This window comes from Pan troglodytes, chromosome 13 (assembly GCF_028858775.2).
Source record: "Pan troglodytes isolate AG18354 chromosome 13, NHGRI_mPanTro3-v2.0_pri, whole genome shotgun sequence".
NCBI lineage: Eukaryota > Metazoa > Chordata > Mammalia > Primates > Hominidae > Pan > Pan troglodytes.
The window spans coordinates 71,808,087-71,831,007 of record NC_072411.2 but is presented as its reverse complement, the minus strand read 5'-3'; the positions used below and the strand labels follow the sequence as shown (position 1 = coordinate 71,831,007).

The following is a 22,921-nucleotide window of genomic DNA, read 5'->3' as shown; positions in this document are numbered from 1 at the left end:
CTACTAAAAAAAAATACAAAAATTAGCTGGGAGAGGTGGTGCCCACCTGTAGTCTGAGCTACTCGGGAGGCTGAGGCAGAAGAATCACTTGAACCAGGGAGGTGGAGGTTGCAGTGAGCTGAGGTCACACCATTGCACTCCAGCCTGGGTGACAGAGCAAGGCTCCATTTCAAAAAAAAAAAAAAAAAGAAAACAATGACATCAAAAAAACAAATCCAACCTAAAATCATAATACACCTTTTTTTTTTTTTTTTTTTTTTTTGAGACGGAGTCTCGCTCTGTCACTCAGGCTGGAGTGCAGTGGTGCAATCTCGGCTCACTGCAAGCTCCACCTCCCGGGTTCACGCCATTCTCCTGCCTCAGCCTCCTGAGTAGCTGGTACTACAGGTGCCCGCAACCACGCCCGGCTAATTTTTGTATTTTTAGTAGAGACGGGGTTTCACCATATTAGCCAGGATGGTCTTGATCTCCTGACCTCGTGATCTGCCCACCTTGGCCTCCCAAAGTGCTGGGATTATAGGCGTGAGCCACCACACCTGGCCCATGATACACCATTTTAATGACATTGATGACAAACTGTTTAATGAGTGCCCTGAAGTACACTTACACATCCTGAAATCTTACCACTCATATGTGAAAAAGACTTACAAAAGTGTCCTCAAATTTGTAATACTCTTAAATATATTTTTTCTTTTTTTAATTTTTTCTAGCCACTAGACCACCAGGGAACTCTTACATATTTGTAAGACATCACCAATAACAACTTATTAAGCTGACACTTTTCTAAACAACCAATAATTAAAAAAAAAACTTTCTAGAAGAATTCTAATTATTCCAGAAAAAAGTAAATTATCCTTACACCCTCTCCATTGAAAATACTCTCTCTGTAAAAAATGTTACAAAATTGAAGAGTAACCAAAGTCTATGTGGCTAAAGAATGTAGGGAAAAATATGGGAAGGTTTCTGGCAGTTAATTATGTTCAAGTAGTTTTTTGTCCTGGATTTTGTGATGCTTGTGCTATTTGCCTTTGTTGTGATTTACCTATTTATTCTAAATATATATTCATTTTCCTTTTTTTTTTTTTTTTTTTTTTGAGACAGAGTCTCATTCTGTTACCCAGGCTGGAGTGCAATGGCGCGATCTCACTGCAACCTCTGTCTCCCGGGTTCAGGCGATTCTCTTGCCTCAGCCTCCTCAATACTGGGACTACAGGCATGCCACACCATGCCCAGCTAATTTTTGTATTTTTAGTAGAGACGGGGTTTCACCATGTTGGACAGGCTGGTCTTGAATTCCTGACCTCAGGTGATCAGCCCATCTCAGCCTCAGAAAGTACTGGGATTACAGGCATGAGCCACCACGCCTGGCCTCCTGCCTAATTTTGTATCCATAATTTGGTATTATTTTTCCTAAAGAGTCCCTCTTTCCCCAAATTGCATTTAATACCATGACCCACAAATTCTGATGTGACCTCGTTCAGAATACACACTAAAGAAACAGGGCTGGGCAAACTTCAACAGTAACAGCAATGGCAATGAAATAAGAACTTGAAGCACTCTCCCTAGGGTAGAAGACTGGCGTGCATGTTTGATATATATATGCAAGTCCAACACACACAAACATAAACACACATATGACAGGGTCTCATTCTGTCAACCAGGCTGGAGTGCAGTGGCACAATCATAGCTTGCTGTAGCCTTAACTTCCTGAGCTCAAGTGACCATCCCACCCTCAGCTTCCTGAGTAGCTGGGACCACAGGTTCAGACCACCTCACCTGGCTAATTTTTGTATTTTTTTGTAGAGACAGGGTCTTGCCATGTTGCCCAAGCTAGTCTCGAACACCTGGCCTCAACCAATCCTCCTGCCTCAGCCTCCCAAAGTGCTGGGATTACAGGTGTGAGCCACCATGTCAAACCAGGAATATTTAAAAGAGTCTACAAACCTCATTAAGGAAAGAAGGGGAAAAAAGCAGAACCAGCTGAGATGGGTAAATTGTAGTCTGGAGGAAATCTGGCCCACACAATTTTGGCAGCAAATTGGTGGAAAATTATTCCAGAAGCAAATCTATTCTAAAAATGTCACTGTGATGCAGAGGTCCCAGGAAAGCAGTGTGGAGACTGGAGCAGCACTGGAAGGCCTTTGGCACTTACTCTAAAGGCTAAGCTGCCACCATACTTTGAGGTAGCACCTCCTACTGGGAGGACAGCCTTAATCCATACATTGATAAGCATTACTGACTGCAATTAGTAGGAAAATCCCAGAAGAAATAATTCTACCCTCATCACTCAAAAACAGAAATGAAGCAATACGCTAACTTGAAAAAGCCATGGGGAATTTTGAGAGAATCAGGGGTCCCAAAATAAACCATTCATAGACTTTGGAAAGAATTCTTTTTTCTTTTTTTTTTTGGAAACGGAGTTTCGCTCTTGTTGCCCAGGCTAGAGTGCAATGGCGCAATCTTGGCTCACCACAACCTCCGTCTCCCGGGTTCAAGCAATTCTCCTGCCTCAGCCTCCCGAGTAGCTGGGATTACAGACACGTGCCACCACGCCCGGCGAATTTTTTTGTGTTTTTAGTAGAGACAGGGTTTCTCCATGTTGGTCAGCCTGGTCTCGAACTCCCGGCCTCAGGTGATCCACCTGTCTCAGCCTCCCAAAGTGCTGGGATTACAGGCGTGAGCCACTGTGCCTGGCCTGGAAAGAATTCTTAAGGGGAGAGCTCAGAGGGTTGCAAGCTTTTTGGTTTCGAGTTTGGATTTTTTTTTTTTTTGCTTGCTTGTTTTCTTTTTATTATAGAAATTTTCAAGCATACTTCAAAAGTAAAAAGTGTAATATAAATAGTATAATAACCCTCTGAATAGCCATCATCCACCTTCCACATGCATCAGCATATGTTCAGTCTTATTTTATCTACATGCCAACCCACTTCCCAAAGCCCTCATAAGATTATTTTAGAGCAAATGACAGACATATTGATTTAATCTACAAAGTCTTATCTATGTATCTTTAAGAATAAGGACTCTTTTTAAAAATATATAACCATATTTACCATTATCATACCCAACAAATTAACAAAATTACTCAGTCGTCAAATATCCAGTCAGTATTTAAATTTTTTATTGTCTTATATTTTTTAAGTTGCATTACGCAAATCAGGATCCAAATGCTATTCACATGTTGCATTGTGATATACAATGGCTCTTAAATTTCTTTCAACCTATAGTTTCTTCTGCTTTTCTTGCCATTTATTTGTTGATGAAATCAAGTCATTTTCCCTATAGAATTTGTTACTTTCCAGATTTGATTAATTGTATCCTGAGGTGTTATTTAACACATTTCTCCATCTTGTGTATTTCACATAAACTGAAAATTAGGTCTAGAGGCTTGATAAGATTTAGGCTAGATATTTTTGGAAGAGTGCTTCATAGGCGATGCTGTGTTCTTATTGCATCACACCAGTAAGTACATAATGTCTGTTTGCCTCTCTTTTTGGAATATTAAAATTAATCGGTGGGTTCAAGTGTTGTCAGCCTGATCCATCATTATAAAGTTCCTCATCAGCCTCTCACCTAATGATTTCAGCAGCTATCAATAATCATTGCCTAGATCCATTATTTCATTCAAGTGTCAAAATAGTAATAGTCTGTCATTTCTTCTGCATTCACTAGCTGGAGTTCTTCTGTTAAAAAAAAAAAAAAAATTGGGGCGGGGCGCGGTGGCTCATGCCTGTAATCCCAGCACTTTTGGAGGCAGAGGTGGGCAGATCATGAGGTCAGGAGTTCGAGACCAGCCTGACCAACATGGTGAAACCCTGTCTCTAGTAAAAAGACAAAAATCAGCCGGGCGTGGTGGTGTGCACCTGTAATCTCAGCTACTCAGGAGGCTGAGGTAGGAGAATCGCTTGACCCGGGAGGCAGAGGTTGTGGTGAGCCAAGATCACACCACTGCACTCCAGCCTGGGTGACAGAGTGAGACTCTGTCTCAAAAAAAAAAAAAAAAATTGACTGGGTGCGGTGGCTCACACCTATAATCCCAGCACTTTGGGAGGCCAAGACGGGTGGATCACTTGACTACAGGAGTTCGAGACCAGCATGATCAACATGGTGAAACCCTGTCTCTAGTAAAAAGACAAAAATCAGCCGGGCGTGGTGGTGTGCACCTGTAATCTCAGCTACTCAGGAGGCTGAGGTAGGAGAATCGCTTGACCCGGGAGGCAGAGGTTGTGGTGAGCCAAGATCACACCACTGCACTCCAGCCTGGGTGACAGAGTGAGACTCTGTCTCAAAAAAAAAAAAAAAAAAAAAAAAAAAAAAAAAAATTGACTGGGTGCGGTGGCTCACACCTATAATCCCAGCACTTTGGGAGGCCAAGACGGGTGGATCACTTGACTACAGGAGTTCGAGACCAGCCTGGGCAACATGGTGAAACCCCCATCTCTACACAAAAATACAAAAAAAAAAAAAAAAAAAAAAAAAAAGCTGAGCATGGTGGCAAGCATCTGTAGTTCCAGCTACCCGGGAGGCTGAAGTGGGAGGATCAATTGAGCCCAGGCAGTGTGTGTGTGAACAGGCCATTGCACATTGCACTCCAGCCTTGGTGAGAAAGCAAGACCCTCTCTCATAAAAAAAAAAAAAAAGTACCATATTCACAATTTGGTTTCCTTGATGTACATACAAGTAAAAGAAGATAAGTGCTTGATTTTGTCCCTTCGCCAATTTTTAGAATAATGAGTTGGTTTCTTAATATTGTTCAAGAGTAACCAATTAGTTTGGCTGCAAGTCCAACAGTGCTAAGCATGGCACTAAATAGCACCATCTAAGAAGGTAATAGAGCCCTGACCCTACTGAACTGATAAGTTCTCTTAGATACTGATGGGTCTCTCAGCCAGTGGAGTAGGGCAGCAGACAATCATACACTATCACAACAATTAATTCATTCTTCAGACATCATCAAAATCAATAATCATTTATAGATGACAGATCCTAAGTGATAACTCTTCTTGAAAACCAATCATTTTTAGAAGAGTCAACAAGGTAGAAAAATCAAAGGTTTTAGTAGTACATCTCCACTTGCAGTGGAGAAGTATATGGTAAAGTATGGTGACAGTGGAAATAGGGCGCTAATTCGGGAATTTGGGGTAGCAGTAGCCAGAACCTCAGAATGAATCATTGGAATCAATGTTTCTGGGGGAAGACATAAATTGGAAGAATAAAACATTCAAGATTTTATGTTTATAAGGGAGGCTAATTAGTAGTTTGCTAAAATGTTCTTCATAAAGTACCCAGCTCAGAATCAAAAGAGACCCTCATTTACCTACATGTACTGGAGGCTACTGATACCTACAAAAAGAAGCTAATAATTGAGAAGGGTCAAAGTGGATCAGATCCGTTTGCACAAGACTCAGGCAAAATGAGGAAAAAGAAGTATCTACTGAATTTGGCAACATGTAAGTCACAGATGACCTGATAACAGTAGTTTCAGTGATGTGATGAGGGTGGAAGCCCGGAGTAGGTGGAACAGTGTGGGGTTAACAATTCTTTCAATAAGTTTTTCTATAAAGGGGAGCAAAGAAATGAGATGTTCCTGGAAGGGTATCTAAGGACAACTGAGGTTTATTTATTTTTAAAAATAAAGATGGGATCTTGCTGTGTTGGCCGGGCTGGTCTTGAACTCCTGAGCTCAAGTATCTTCCCTTCTCCCTCCTTGTTGATGGCCTCCCAAAGGGAACTGAGGATCTTTTTTTTTTTTTTTTTTTTTTGATACGAAGTCTCACTCTGTCGCCCAGGCTGGAGTGCAGTGGCACGATCTCAGCTCACTGCAGCCTCTGCCTCACAGGTTCAAGCAATTCTACTGCCTCAGCCTCCCGAGTAGCTGGCATTACAGGTGCCTGCCACCACACCTGGCTAATTTTTGTATTTTATTTCAGGCTAGGCTGGTCTTGAACTCCTGACCTCAAGTGATCTGCCTGCTTCGGCCTCCCAAAGTACTGGGATTGCAGGTGTGAGCCACCGCACCCAGCTGGAACTGAGGATCTTTTCACCAATAGGGTTTTTTAAAGGATGATAGTTTAAGGCCAGGCATGGTGATGTGCACCTGTAATCCCAGCACTTTGGAAGGCCGAGGCGGGTGGATCACCTGAGGTCAGGAGTTCAAGACCAGCCTAACAAATATGGGGAAACCCTCTACTCTACTAAAAATACAAAAATACAAAAAATTAGCCAGATGTGGTGGCATGTGCCTGTAGTCTCAACTACTCAGGAGGCTGAGGCAGGAGAATCTCTTGAATCCTGGAGGCAGAGGCTTCAGTGAGCCAAGATTGCACCACTGTATTCCAACATGGGTGACAGAGCAAGACTCCATCTCAAAAAAAAAAAAAAAAAAAAAAAAAGATGGTAGTTTAAGAATTGCAAATTCCACATAATAAAGCGAGAAACTGGTGATCTATGAGAGCGGGGACAATTGCAAGAGTGATGTCCTTGAGAAAATAAGAGAAGATAGAATCCAGAGCATGACTGCTTCGATAGGGCGATGGCATTTGAATTACAACAAGTGGGAGAACAGGAAATATTGACACAAGTGTAGAAAGATTTGGTGGTTAGAAGAATAGAGTTCCTGTTTAGTTGCTTATGTTTTTTCAGTAAAGTATGTGAGAGTGGGGCCAATGAGGAAGGGTTTATGTTCTACAGTATTTATCTTAGAAAAAAAAAGGAAAGGGAAAAAAAGGAAAGGAAAAAAAGAGGAAGGTTGAAATTTTTAGGAAAAAAAAAGATATAAAATAGTTGACTCAGAGAGCAAAACATTAATCTTACTAGGAAAACCTTTTAGGATTATGGAGCAGATATAGAGTGTTTCAGCTTTGTGGTCAGAAATTTAAAGCACTGTGCCAGTGTTTGGCTGCTCTGGTGCAGGCCCAGAGAAGTTATACTCAGATGGGCAAGTGAATATAAAAGAAGTACAATTGCTTTTCATAATGACGACCAGGACATCAAAGGTGGATAAGGGAGAGAATGAACATAGAATAGACATAAGAGTTAAAAAAAAAAAAAAAAAAAAGCAGTGAGGTTGGTGGGTTGAGGACCCCAGGTGTCAGATGGGAGGCTATCTGGATAAAAATGAGGACACCAGTCAGGATGAAGATGAAGACAGTGAGCTAGGAGTCAAGTCTTCAGTGAATGAGGGGTGTGACTGGGTGATCATTAGAATGTAGACACAAAGAGGTGGGGCTTTTGAGGAAGGAGGATAGTTTGAAAGTGATGATGTGAGGCCTGGCACTGTGGCTCATGGCTGTAATCTCAGCACTTTGGGAGGCCGAGGCTGGCAGATCACGAGGTCAGGAGATCGAGACCATCCTGGCCAACACAGCGAAACCCCGTCTCTACTAAAAATACAAAAATTAGCTGGGCCTGGTGGTGTGAGCCTGTAATCCCAGCTACTTGGGAAGCTGAGTCAGGAGAATCGCTTGAACCAGGGAGCCAGAGGTTGCAGTGAGCCAAGATCGCGCCACTGCACTATACCTGGCGACAGAGTGAGACTCCGTCTCAAAAAAAAAAAGAATTCCATACCAGAAATTTAAGGCACTGTTCCAGTGTTTAGCTGCTCTGCCGCAGGCTCAGAGAAGGTCTGGAGTTAAACTGGGGAATCTTTTGTTGTGTTTTAAAATCCTATTAAAAAATATAAGTGCCTGTAATCCCAGCACTTTGGGAGGCCGAAGTGGGTGGATCACCTGAGTTCAGGAGTTCGAGACCAGCCTGATCAATATGGTGAAACTCTGTCTCTGCTAAAACTACAAAAATTAGTTGGGCATGGTGGCATGCGCCTGTAATCCCAGCTACTCAGGAGGATGAGACAGGAGAATTGCTTGAACCCGGCAGGTGAAGGTTACAGTGAGCTGAGATCGTGTACTGTACTCTAGCCTGGGTGACAGAGCGAGACTGCATCTCAAAAACAAACAAACAAACAAACAAACAAAATATATATATATGATTTGAAAAGGCCTATTTCTACACTATTACATCTATTGGATTGAACATCCTCTAGTTTACCATAGGTCTTAGACCCTCTAACTTTGTCTTGACTTTAGAGATAGTAGTGGTTTTTACACTTTTTATCTCCCTCACTAGACAGTCAGCTCTTTGAGGCCAATAGTATATTCCCGTAGCTTCCCTTAAAATAATACTCGCTGTGCACAAATTGTCACCTTTTATTAAATGTGTGTGTTTACTGTAAAAACAGAGCTGGACAATAGAATGTAAGCTGAAAATCAGACCATAGAATCTGGCCTAGGTTTGGGGAATGGAGAGAATAAAGACTTGGATTTCATTCAAGTTGATTTTACTTTGGTTTAGTTTTGGATGAACTAAGAAGCAGAGCAAAGAATATAAACAAGATAGAGATGCAGGAGGATAAATGTTGCTTCCCATTGCCTCCCTTGTATGTCCCAGAATACACATAAAGTTTGCATTCTTGCCAGCTCTGCACAGCAAACTATCTACCAGGTCAAAGAGGCAGAGAATGACAGGCTCCCTGCCTTCTATATTCCCAGTTATATCAGCTCAGAAACAACTTATACTACCATATAAGGTGATCATTCTTAGACTCAGTGAACCATGCTATCCAGGTTCCAGGCCTTGAAATTCATTTGATGTCCACAGTCAGGCAGGTTCCTATTTTCTGTGGCTGCACGGCAGGGCCTAGAATTTTTCACCTCATCTTCTTGTGTTTTTTTTTGTGGGCAGGCCTTGGAAAAACAATGAGAAATCCATATATAAAATGAAACCCATGTTATCACCACGTGGTGTAGAATAATTATGGTTGCTATCACACAGTTTAACATGAATTCCTAATTGCACAAATATGTATGGTGTGCTTACCATGTGCTTCGCCCTAAAGATCCAAAAGTAAATAAAACTTAGGCTCTGCCTTCTGCCTCAGTACACTTGTAGTCTAGTTAAATTCATCATGCTTCTCTGTCATGACCATTTTTTAAATAGGAGGTAGACAGCAAAGAAACAGGATACTCTGGTTGAAACTTTTTTTAAAAGTATATTATTAATTCCAGGTTGTTTAATAGCCTTTTGATCTCTTTTGGTTTTCTCCCATCTCTCCTTTCTGTTCTGTTTCCCTTAAAATAACACTCAGTGCACACACTGTTTTCATTAAATGGGTGTGTTTATTCTAAAAACAGAGCTAAGAGTTATCAACCGGCAGATTCTTCCTGCTCAGGCCTCCTTAGTGTCTAAACAGTGCATGACTCGCAGAAAATGCAAAGTGGTTTGTTCTGGTTCTTAGAGGCAGAGTGTTAGGAGGGCCAACTGATAGAAACAGAACTTAATCATTTTAGGATTTCAGGAGTATCACTGTAGAAGACAAGGGTGAATGCAGGAGTCAGCCTGTAGACTGTGTACAATCCTAAATTCCAGCCTCATCTGAAGAAAATGAACCTATTTTCATGAAAATGCACCTTTTATATTTCTTATAAATGGGTAGCTTAATAAGTGTATGTATTTATTAATATAACTGATCCTTGATTTTGGAGATATAAAATATTCTAAAAGAATTAATTTAGCCTAGGGAACATCCTCTTAGATAATAAGTCTATAGATGGCTTCACAGTACACATGCCTCAGGGCCTTTGTACCTACTGTTTCCAAGGTTATAGCTTGCTTCTTCAGGGCTCAGCACAAACATCATCTATTAGAGAGGTCGTAGCTGACCACCTTATATTAATAGTACCTCCCCCACAACGGTTTTACTCCATCATCTTCATTCTGATTTTTTTTCATAAAACTTGTTACCAGCCAGACATGGTGGCTCACGCCTGTAATCCCAACAATTTGGGAGGCTGAGGTGGGCGGAATCACGAGGTCAAGAGATCGAGGCCATCCTGGCCAACATGGTGAAACCCCCTCTCTACTAAAAACACAAAAATTAGCTGTGCATGGTGGTGAGCGCCTGTAGTCCCAGCTATTTGGGAGGCTGAGTTAGGAGAATCACTTGAACCTGGGAGGTGGAGGTTGCAGTGAGCTGAGATAGCACCACTGCACTCCAGCCTGGGGACAAAGCGAGACTCCATCTCAAAAAAAAAACAACAACAACAAAAAAAAAAAAACAAACTTGTTACCACCTGTTATCTTATTATGGGAACATACAAATTTTGTGGGGCCTGAAGTTTTTATAATGGGGGGGGCATTTTTTAAAGAAACAAAATATAAAAATTGCAATTAAAAATTAAGTATGAGCTGGGCGCGGTGGCTCACGCCTGTAATCCCAGCACTTTGGGAGGCCGAGGCGGGCGGATCTCGAGGTCATGAGATCGAGACCATCCTGGCTAACACGGTGAATTAGCCAGGCATGGTAGCAGGCGCCTGTAGTCCCAGCTACTTGGGAGGCTGAGGCAGGAGAATGGCGTGAACCTGGGAGGCGGAGCTTGCAGTGAGCCGAGATCACGCCACTGTACTCCAGCCTGGGCGAGAGCAAGCCTCCGTCTCAAAAACAAAATAAAAAAATAAAAATAAATAAAAATTAAGTATGAAAGTGAATATTAAGAATGTGAAAATAAATCATAAATTGCTGGAGTCTTGGAGCTTCAGTTCTTCCTTCTAGGATTTAGGCAATTTACTAGAAATGCTTATGTAAAAATGTGTAGTTGTTGCAACCTGGCTTCCACTTGCCACCTAGAACATTCTATGGCCCTCAGCAATTACCAGCCCTCCCTGCGGTATCACAGTAAATCTGACTCTGCATATTAATATCAATTTGCTTGTTTGTTTATTGTCAGTCTGTATCAATGGAATGTCTTAAGCTTCTTGAGAGCAAAGATTTAACCTTCTATGTTGCTTCATGCCCAGTGCCCACAACAGGAGTAGGCACGGGGGGCATATTATACATGCTTCTTTAATAAATTGTATCTGTCCCCAAAAATCAACTTGGAAAAAATAATCCTTCCTCCTCTCCCATTTTAGCCACTCTGTATTGTCATAGCTCTGTGTTATTGTCTTTTAGTACTATCACTTAAAAAATTAGCTTACTGCTTACTTTTTTTTCTTTTTAAGACAGGGTCTCCTCTGTCACCCAGGCTGGAGTGCAGTGGCACAATATTGGCTCACTGCAACCTCCACCTCCTGGGTTTAGGCGATCTCATGCCTCAGCCTCCCAAGTAGCTGGGACTACAGGTGTGTGCCACCATGTTTGGATAATTTTTTTGTATTTTTACTAGACATGGGGTTTCACCATGTTGGCCAGGCTGGTCTCGAACTCCTGGCCTCAGGTGATCTGCCTGCCTTGGCCTTCCAAAGTGCTGGGATCACAGGTGTGAGCTACTGCGCCTGGCCTGCTTGTTTACTTGTTATCTGTGTCCCCTACTAGAGTAGGCCATACTAAGAAAAGAGAGTGTCTTGCTCCCATTTTCCCAGAGTTTTTAAAGCAAGGCACAGAGGAGGCTCTCAATAAGTATTTTTTTGAGTAAATGAAAATAAGGCAAATAAAAAACTTTTCACGATGAAACTTGCCATGTACTGCAACTCTCCTTGTACCTCTGTTTTTATTCTATTTATCTGAAAGTTTCATTTAGGTACTCAATTATATGCTAATTTAATGAAACATAATTAAGTTTTAAAAAAAGTAAAATTATAATAATCACTTCACTTTACACCTTAGCTAAATAAGTACAAATGCATTTTGATTTGACAGAAAGATTGAGTAATTAATTTGTAACCATCTACTAACAAGATTTGAAAGATACAGGTACTTAATAGTACTTTCAGACACATGATTTCTGCTCTGAATTTGCACTCACCCATGATTTCTGTGACTTTAGGGAGTATCAAATAGAAAATGCCCCTACGTACCAAGTTTTCTTCCCTGGAGGCAAAATAAAATAAATAAACTGACCAATTTCTTATATATTATTTCTGAAATATGCTATGAAGGTATTAGCAGATATTTATATATTTTTCTTTTTCTTGCACAATTTATAGCATACTATACTCACAATTCTGTACCTTGTTTTTGTTTTGTGATTCTGTTTTTTTAATATATCTTGGAGCTTACTAATATTTTTGGCTGCATAGTAGTCCATTGTGCAACAGTGTCTTATTTAAATAATCCTCTCTATGGACATTCAGATTGCTCTCAGTCTTTTGGTATTATAAACAATGCTACAATGAATAACCTTGTACACATGTAACTTCATACATATGTAAGTATGTCTGTAGGATAAACCCGTGGATGTGTGTTTGGATCTTACAGCAATAAATGACACTCCTCATCCTCACCCAAATTCTAAGCCAATTAGGAAACAAGACAAAAGAGGCAGACAGGTGATTAAAATGTCACTTCATTACTGGTGACAGCTGATGTTGAAGCATGTTGCTTACATTTGCAGATAAGAGAGCTTCCCAATTCTGGATCTCTTTCCATTTAATCATAGGCAATGTTCTTCAAACATAGGTCTCCCCATGCAGGTTTTAGGAAGGTGATGGGCTGAATGCGGTCTTCCCAGTTTATTCTTTACAAATTTAACAATTAGAGGAGTCACCCCTCCTTTCTTAGGGAGAAGCAAGTGAGGAGGAGAAGAGAGGCCAGCGGCATTAAACCAGGAGAGCTACTTAAGCCTGGAAGTACACATCAAGAAACATTCCTGCCCTAACAAAATACTCTCATGTTCGAAACGGTCTTCAATTGGTAATTTTAATATATTTTTCTCAGTTGTTCACCAGAAATGTGTCAGTTTACACTCCTTCCATGAATATGCACCCAGGCATATAAGAAAAGTTAGCATTAGATAAATGTTTTTCAATTATCCTTGGTCTATTCATGTCTCACTACCCCAGAGGTTTTTCTTGAATTTTCTTACATTATTTTGAAATATAACACAGCAGAATTTTATTTTATTTTTGAGACAGAGTCTCACTCTGTTGCCCAGGCTGTAGTGGAGTAGTGTGATCTTGGCTCACTGCAACCCCCGCCTCATGGATTCAAGTGATTCTCCTGCCTCAGCCTCCCAAGTAGCTGGGACTACAGGCGTGCACCACCACGCCTGGCTAATTTTTGTATTTTTAGTGGAGATGGGGTTTTGTCATGTAGGCCAGGCTGGTCTCGAACTCCTGACCTCAAGTGATCTGCTTGCCTTGGCCTCCCGAAGTGCTGGGATTACAGGTGTGAGCCACCGTGCCCGGCCCAGAATTTTAATTATAGTGGCTTCATAGCATTTTAATGTCTGGCAGAGACTGTCAATTGTCACAGTATCCATTGCTCCCATCTTCCTGTTTGAAACCAGACTCTCTGAGATTTCACCCGGGCCTATGGCTGTCCATCTTTGTGTGAGTCGTTGTAGCACCCATGCATATAATTGTAAGGACTTTGACTTTAGCTCTGAGTGAAATGTGGAGTCATCGCAGGGATGTGAACAGAGGAGTGACATGATCATAATGTCTTATAGACTAACCCGTAACTATCTGCTCATAAGGAAAGCCTGGTAAAGTGCAAGGCGCTTCTCCAATCAAAGAACTGACTGCAAAGTAGCCCCAAGACTGGAAGTAAAGCTGCTCTACAAGTTAGGGACACTAGGCCACTGGAGAACTGGGCGAGTGGCTCTCCTTTCCCTCATCTTAAATTCTTCCAAATGTTTGGGGTTGTTTTGTTGTTGTTGTTTTTGAGACAGGGTATTGCTTTGTCGCCCAGGCTGGAGTGCAGTGGTGTGATCTCAGCTCACTGTAGCCTCAACCTCCTAGGCTCAGGTGATCCTCCCGCCTCAGCCTCCCAAGTAGCTGGAACTACAGGTACACGCCACCATGCCCGGCTAATTTTTTGTATTGTTTGTACAGACAGGGTTTTCCCCTGTTGTCCAGACTGGTCTTGAAATCCTGGCCTCAAGCAATCCACGCATTTGGGCCTCCCAAAATGGTGACTAGCCATGAGCCACTGTGCCTGACCTAAATATTTGGTTTTTACAGACAAGAAAGGAAACAGAAACGGGAAGGAGACTGATGGTTTCCGATCCTGATTTTATGAGCCAGGATGCTGTGCAACTTCCACAGATGTTTTGTTATATTTTTGCAGCTGTTTTCTTGTCAAACTTTGAGCTTCCTCATTGAAAAAAAATTTCAAAGTTTCATTTCATCCATTGTAATGGCCAATAACTTCTTTATAATTTATGGAATAAAAGCACAGAGCTTCATAGAAGGTGGATGTCACTATGGAAAGATGTCCAGTTAGAACTACTTTTAAATCTATTACAGCTACGCAAGATGAAAAACTCAAATAGGGAATACAAAGCTACAAAATACACTTGAAGACTACAGTTGTATCCAGCCAAGACAGTAATGATAATTTCTGCTTTCTTTCTTTTATTTCCTTTCTTTCTTTCTTTCTTTTTTTTAGAGAGAAGGTCTTGCTCTGTCACCCAGGCTGGAGTGCAGTGGCACAATCATAGCTCACTGCAGCCTACACCTCCTGAGCTCACGTAATCCTCCCACCTCAGCCTCCTGAGTAGCTAGGACTACAGGTGTGCACCATCACACCTGGCTAATGTTTAATTTTTTTTTTTTTTGAGGTGGAGTCTTGCTCTGTCACCCAGGCTGGAGTGCAGTGGTGCAATCTCAGCTCACTGCAACCTCCGCCTCCAGGGTTCAAGCGATTCTCCTGCCTCAGCCTCCCGAGTAGCTGGGATTACAGGCATGCACCACCATGCCCAGCTAATTTTTGTATTTTTAGTAGAGATGGGGTTTCCTCTGTTGGCCAGGCTGGTCTCAAACTCCTGACCTCAGGTGATCTGCCCACCTCGGCCTCCCAAAGTGCTGAGATTACAGGTGTGAGCCACTGAGCCCAGTCTACTAAATTTTTTTTTTTTTAAGGATGGGATCTCATTATATTGCCCAGCCTGGTGTCAAAATCCTGGCCTCAAGTAATCCTCCTGACTTGGCCTCTCAAAATGCTGAGATTACAGGCATGAGCCACCACACCCAGCCAGTAATGATCATTTCTATTGGTCACAACTTTGGTTTAAATTTTCTAGTAACTTTTTTTATAATCACAAAAAAAAGTATTATGACAAAAAACTTGGAACTCATAAAATTATTAGTTAATTGAACTACAAAAATAAGCCATGGCAATGAGCAGAATGGGGAGAAGCTTGTAACTCTGGTCACAAGAAAGGTGGTCATTTTTAAAAAATATAAATGGTTCCTATAAACCAAGAAGAAAATCTCAGCAATCCCCAGGGAAAACTTCTGAATGGAATAGGCACACAAAAGATAAGATAGTTCACTCAAAAAGAAAGATGAGGATGCTAAGCAATACATTCAAAATTAAGCCAAAGTAAGATACCAGTGGCACAAACCACTTTGCTGACACTGTGGGATAGGCTATGGCAAATTCATATATTGCTTATGAGGATATAAATTAATACAACTTCTTTGGATTTTAATTTCTCAATAGCTCTAAAACTTTAAAAGAACCTATCCTTTGGCCTAGTGAATCCACTCTAAAAAATTGTCTCACAGATATGGTTCCTGTGTATAGGTTAAATAAAAGACATTCATTCACTGAGCACTATTTATAAAAGCAAATGACTAAACAATCTATGAGTCCATCAATAAGATTCTGGTGAAATTATCTTTCATCTACACATTGGAAAAGTATAGAGCAGTTAAAAAATAATATAAATTTATATGCACTGACATGTTCAAATCCTCTGCCACCGTAGATGAAAAATATAATCTGCATAACATGAATAGTATAATATTTATGAAAAAGGTATATTTGCTATATCTTTGATATGCATGTATTGCATAGAAAGGGCTTGTAAGGATGTAGACCCACTTTTTAACATTTCCTTTAAGAGGAATGGGATAAAGAGGTTTAGATTTTTTTCTCCACTTTTCATTCTATACTTCTTCACAAGGAGAATGTATGCACATGTTACATTTGTGAATAGAGAATAAAAATAATAACTAAGTTAATTGTATCAAGTTCACAAAAGCGTTACCTGAAAATGCTACTGGGTGAACCCCAAGAAAGGTAATATCTGACACTCAGGACATGTGTAATTTCTGTGTTGTGTATGAGAGAAACACCAAATTCTCCCAATAAATTGCGAGTCCCGTAGGATAAGCACACATCTGATGGCCCTGAAGCAGCGTTCCTTGTGTTTGCTGAACCCGAGAGCCCAGGCACGCCTCAAACACATTTAAGATTCGTTGGGCATCCGGGCCAGCCACGTGCTCCCAACGCCGCCTCCGGGTCGGGGCGCGCCGCCAGAGCTCAGACTCCCCTAGAATGCCTCCAGGAAACCGTCGGGTGGGGCGGAGATCTGCTCCCCGCAGCGGCTTTTTCACCTGCCGTCCCGCCTGTGCTTCCTGGAAATGAGTTTCTGTTCCTCTAAGGTCGTGGGGCAGCCGGACCCGAGCCTGGGGCGAAACGGGAGCTGAAGTTGGCGCCCAGGAAGAGGGACTGGGCGACTAGCCGGAGTCGGGCCGGGAGTCCGAGCGGGGTCGGTCAGAGTCGGAGGGGAAGCCGGAGCCGGGCCGGGGCCAGACAGCGCAGCTCGAGGTCTGGGTCCGGGTCGGTGGAGGTCCCGGGGTGGGACCAAGGACCGAATCGAGGCCGGTCTGGGCGTCAGGGCAGCCCTCGGAGCGGCGACCGTTGCTGGATAAGGGGCCGCAGCCACCCCGGCGTGGGTTGGAAGGACGCACCCCTGCTGGGGCGAAACCCCGAATCCGTAGCCGTCTGCCCGCGACTGCCAAGCCGACCGCCTGAAGGGGCCGCTGTCCCGCGCCTTCCAGTGGCTGGGGTGGTGGTGGGCACCCCTGATCTTCCTCTGGCGCCCATGATGCTGCCGGCCGTGCTGGGCTCCGGCTTCCTTTACCTGCCCGAGGACGAAGAAGGTCTGGAGGAGCCGTGCGCCCAGGGGAGCCCGGCCAAGGCTGAGTGGGCTTCATGCGGGGCCATTTCACCACCACCGACTCCTACCGCTTCTCCAGGAGGAGCCCCGAGGCCAATTTCGCCTCCATTTTGGTGGTCTCCCACAGCGACTTATAGCTGGAACCAGATACCTTTGCCGAAGTTGGTAAATTGGGCAGCGTGATGCAGGATCTGCAGGTCCCAAAGGGAAACGGAAGCCACATCCAGTACCAGCACGTGTCCCTGAGGTACCAGACGCTCTGTGTGCCCCCCAACCCGCTCCTGGATGCCTGGCAGGTGGACAAAACGCTTGACCTGAGCAGCATCACCTTCCCCATCTACAACCACAGCGGGCATCTTGTCTTCCTGACCGGCTTCTTTGGAAGACACATCTTGGGGGACAGCTTGGGAATGGGCCAGTTACTTCTGCAGGCCAAAGCCATGCAGCTGCTGTACTACCTGAAGACCCAGCACCGGAGGACAACGTGCAGAGCAAGCAGTGGCTCACCCATTTCCTCCACCAATTTAACAATATTAACAACAGTCTGGCCATGAAGAAAATTGAGGTACCTGGCGGTTCAGGTTTACAAGGAGGCCAAGAGAAGGTGGGAGGGATGAGGAAGACTTGTTCCCAGAACCGTAACAAAAGCACCGCATGACTACTTCAAGGGGTCCTTGCCTCAAAGCCGGGTTTGCTTTACTGTATTTGTCACTTAATCCAACTCTTTTAAATTAACACCGACGGATGCCAGGAATCGTGAATTCTTGGTAACATTCAGGTCGGTAACACAAATCCTGTGTCCACCAGATGGGGCTGTTCAGCACAGACACTGATCTTCATGTTTAATTTTGGGGTTTGGTTTCTTATCATATTACAGTGCTTTGACATTCTACTTTTAGTTGAAGTCTTCACTGGTTTTGGGGAGCCCCCAAAACTTGCTTGGAGCTCGCTGAGTATTTTTTTTTTTTTTTTTGGCAGGTGGTCCACTTCACATTGCTTTCCAGACAACTGCAATTTGAGGCAACTTCTATGACAGTGATCCCTTTGTTTCACTTGGCATACATTCTAATCATACTATTTGCAGTCACATCATGCTATTGTTGCTGCAAGTTCTGGATCAAAAGTATCATCTGTGAACCTCAAGAGCAGGGGGGACTTGCCCACCCCACTCTCAAGAAGATGAGGGTCTTCAGGGTGGTCAGCATGTCCTCGTCCATCCTGACCCTGCTCCACTCTGAGCCCAGCTGGCCGCCCCGGAGTCCACTTCTGAACCCTTCAGCAGCTCTAATAATTTCATAAACCAGTTGTATGCTGTCATTTTAGTGAGGCTGAGTAAATGTTTGGATTCATGGGGCTTCTTAACTGTGTGCAATTCCTGCCCCAAACTTTCTTAGACAAGTTTCTTCTTGTTCAAGAAGACAAAGGTTATGGGCTCCATTACCTTGTCTTCCTAACTTCTTTCAAAAGCAGATATAAAAGGGAATAGACATGTTTTTAAACCAATAACTTTGTGTTAAAAATACTGGAAAATACTTTTCTTTTGTGTGTGTGTGTTGATTGGACCTCCTAACATGTTGACAAGCAAAAATGTTATATGGAAGAGCCTTTCTAAAAGCTGAACCTCTGAGAATAAATGCCTTATACTAGGAACTGGGGAAGAGAAAAGCAGAAGGAAGTTCTAACAAAGATCGTGTTTTAAAGACTTTCAGAAATTATGAAGGGCACCTCTCTGAAAAGTACTCCAGTATGATGTTCCTTGAAATGGATATGGCTGTCAGGATGTTGCTTCAGAGTGTGAAGTCAAATGCATGCTAACCTTCCAGTTTTGTTTTTGTTTTGTTTTGTTTGACACAGAGTCTCTGTCACCCAGGCTGGAGTGCAGTGGCACAATCTCGGCTCACTACAATCTCTGCCTCCAAGGCTTAAGCAATCCTCCCACCTCAGCTTCCCAAGTAGCTTGAACTACAGGTGTGCACCACCATGCCTGGCTAATTTTTGTATTTTTAATAGAGATGGGGTTTTGCCATATTGCCCAGGCTGCTCTTGAATTTCTGAGCTCAAGTGACCCACCCACCTTGGCCTCCCAAAGTGCTGGGATTACAGGCATGTGCCACCATGCCCTGCCAACCTTACAATTTTTTAAAAAGAGACAAAATGTGGTTGAATTATCTGGAGCTAATAAGAAAAAACTTGAAGCAACCATTAATCAATCTAATCATGTTCTCTGAAAATATAACCAGCCATTCGCTATTTAAAACTTGTAATTTTTTTTATTTACAATAAGTATGGAAACTATACTGCCATCTGATTATAAATGACAATAAAATATTAATTCAACCCTTTAAAAAATTTTATGAAGAACAAAATGCTCTAAACTTTCCTACTTTTAATGTATGTTTAGTATTTCTGGCTGGAATTCCATACCATTCTTTCCTTCTTACTAAAATCTCAAGTTTCAGGTGGCAGCTTGCCAGTTTCAACCTCACCTTCTCATCTGCTTTCTGATTAAAATGTTTAAGAAATCCGGCCAGTCATGGTGGTTCACGCCTGCAATCCTAGCACTTTGGGAGGCCAAGGCAGGTGGGTCGCTTGAGGTCAGGAGTTCAAAACCAGCCTGGTCAACATTGTGAAACCCTGTCTCTACAAAAAATTAGCCAGGCATGGTGGCGTGTGCCTATAATCCCAGCTACTCGGGAAGCTGAGGCACAAGAATTGCTTGAGTCTGGGAGGTGGAGGTTGCAGTGAGCCGAGATCATACCACTGCACTCCAGCCTGGGCAACAGAGAGAGAGACTATCTCAAAACAAACAAACTAACTAACTCAATAAATAAATAAAATAAAATCTGGAATTATTAAAAATTCATACCCAAACTGCATGTTGGCATTGTTATTCTAAGAATGGTGTGGGTGTGTGTGTGTGTGTGTGTGTGTGTGTGTGTGTGTGTGTATGTGTGTGTGAGGGAGGGAGGGAGAGAGGGAGAGAGGGGGAGAGAGAGAGAGGGAGAGAGGGAGAGAGGGAGAGAGGGAGAGAGAGAGAGAGAGAGAGAGAGAGAGAGAGAGAGATGTGGAATAAAGCAATGAGTTACAATGTGATATCCCAGGTGACCTTGAGAACCAGAATACTTTCTGTGGGAAAAAGGGCTACCTATAGTTGTTAAAATGCTTTTATCATTTCCCTGACAATGCTAGAACCTTAAACATGTTAAATTCTAATACCCCTCTCCTGCTTTTGTGTTATGTATTTTTTTTCTAATTTTTAGAATTATTTATAGTGAGCTATATAGCCCAGGCTGGTCTCAAATTCCTGAGCTCATGCAACCCTCCTGCCTTGGCCTTTCAAAGTGCTGACATTACAGGCATGAGCCACCACACCCAACCTGTGTTATTATGTATTTTAATTTTAGGCCTAGAGACAATGAACAATCCAGTAGCAATAAGCATCCCTAGCATCCAGACTATAGTCTTTAATGAGAAATACCATTTCTTACTAAAAGAAACTAGTGCTGCTTAAACAAATGGTTCATTCCAGGTTTGACGCAGGAATTGTACAAAATGGGCCAGGTGCATCTTGTTATACAAGATAGCAAAGAAGCTATCAAAAACTATTAAGGTTTTAACTGAAGTAGTTGGAAACAATCTGCAGACAATTCCACTGGCTCAAGATGGAATAAATCATGCATGAATAAGAGTAACTGCAGTGGACTGAAAAAAAATGTTTAAATTAATGATTTAAAAATGATTAAATAATGATTTTTTTAAAAACCTAACCGGCCGGGCACGGTGGCTCACACCTGTAATCCCAGCACTTTGGGAGGCCAAGGCGGGCGGATCACGAGGTCTAGAGATTGAGACCATCTTGGCCAACATGGTGAAACCCCACCTCTACTAAAAATACAAGAAAAATTAGCTGAGCGTGGTGGTGCACGCCTGTAGTCCCAGCTACTCGGAAGGCTGAGGCAGGAGAATCGTTTGAACCCGGGAGGCGGAGGTTGCAGTGAGCCAAGATCATGCCACTGTACTCCAGCCTAGCTACAGAGCGAGACTTCCTGTCTCAAAAAATAAATAAATAAATAAACCTAATAAATCATCTCTGGAGGACGCTAACAACTATTTTGCAAACTAGTAAATAAAGGGAAGAATCAAGCATTTAACCTGCCTTTCCTACACAAACTGTAACTCTGAGTAAACAACTAGTAAATGAGGGAATGTCTCTTTTTATAGAAGTATTTAAACAAATAGACCAAGAAGAGACAACAGCGGCCAGGCGCGGTGGCTCATGCCTGTAATCCCAGCACTTTGGGAGGCCGAGGCGGGCAGATCACGAGGTCAGGAGATCAAGACCATCCTGGCTAACACGGTAAAACCCCGTCTCTACTAAAAATACAAAAAATTAGCCAGGCGTGGTGGCGAGCGCCTGTAGTCCCAGCTACTCAGGAGGCTGAGGCAGGAGAATGGCGTGAACCCAGGAGGTGGAGCTTGCAGTGAGCTGAGATCGTGCCACTGCACTCCAGCCTGGGCGACAGAGCGAGATTCTATCTCAAAAAAAAAAAAAAAAGGAAGAAACAATAGCATTGGAAATCACCATTTTGCAACCCTTAATGAATTAAGGATCTAGGATTGAGCATCTACAGCTGCTAACATCACAGACAACCAGACGTTAGGTTTTTGGTTTTTTTTTTTTTTTGAGATAGAGTATCACTCTGTTGTCCAGGCTGGAGTGCAGCGGCACCATCTCGACTCACTGCAACCCCTACCTCCCAGGTTCAAGCGATTCTTGTGCCTCAGCCTACTGAGTAGCTGGGATTACAGGTGCCCGCCACCATGCCTGGCTAATTTTTTTGTATTTTTAGTAGAGATGGGGTTTCACCATGTTGGCCAGGATGGTCTCGAATTCCTGACCTCAAGTGATCCCAGCCTCGCAAAGTGCTGGGATTACAGGTGTGAGCCACCACGCCTGGCCCAAATGTTAGGTATCTTTTGTCAAACACATCATCACCTATGAAGTAGTCTTGACAAAAACAAAATCAAACCTGAATCTGATTAGGCCTCTAGATCTAAGTATCAACATATAGGACATACAGAGAACAGAGGAATGTGCTAATCTACACAACATGAATCAGTAAAATACCAACATTGAAAAAGTAGGATATATGATCAAGGTTTTTCAACAAATACACTGCCAGGAGTTGAAATAAAGAAGAGATGGACAAGGAATTTATAAAATAAGAGAGCTAAAAGACAAAGCAAAGCTAAATACAGTGTTTAGAGATTTACAGTTGGGTGATGTAGTGAGTTGAATGCAAATATGACCACGTCCTACTACCTGGAACCTATGAATGTTACCTTAATTGGAAAAAGGATCTTTGTACATGTAATTAAGGATCTTAAGAAAATCATCCTAGAGGCCAGGTGTGGTGGCTCACGCCTGTAATTCCAACACTTTGGGAGGCCAAGGCGGGTGGATCACGAGGTCAGGAGATCAAGACCATCCTGGCCAACATGGTGAAACCCCATCTGTACAAAAAAAATACAAAAATTACCCGGGTGTGATGGCACATGCCTGTAATCCTAGCTACTCTGGAGGCTGAGGCACGGGAATCACTTGAACCCAGGAGGCGGAAGTTGCATTGAGGTGAGATCTTGCCACTGCACTCCAGCCTGGCAACAGAGCGAGACTCCACCTCAAAAAAGAAAAGAAAAGAAAAGAAAGTCATCCTAGATTACCCTGGTGGCCCTAAATCCAACAACAAGTGTCCTTATAAGAGTTAGGCAGAGGGAGATTTGACACAGATGGAAGAGGAGGAGACAATGTGACCAGGGAGCAGAGATTGGAGTGATGTGGCCACAAGTCAAGGAATGCCAGCAACCACAGGACGCTGGAAAAGAATGGATTCTTCCCTAGGTCCCCCAGGGGTGCAGCCCTGCTGGCACCTCAAATTCAGACCTCTGGGCTCCAGAACTTTGAAAGAACACATTTCTGTTGCCATCTAGTTTAATTTTTTACAGCAGCCACAGGATGC

At 42.8% G+C, this 22,921-nt stretch overlaps 1 protein-coding gene and 1 pseudogene across 4 annotated transcripts in view; one reads left to right on the top strand and one right to left on the bottom strand.

The window, feature by feature from the left end:
• The window catches only part of KLHL23 (kelch like family member 23), a 59,186-nt gene that overhangs the window by 8,066 nt on the left and 28,199 nt on the right, over positions 1–22,921 (bottom strand). The gene's annotated exons all lie outside the window — the stretch shown is intronic.
• On the top strand, positions 16,123–18,294 carry LOC101057306 (patched domain-containing protein 3-like; annotated as a pseudogene).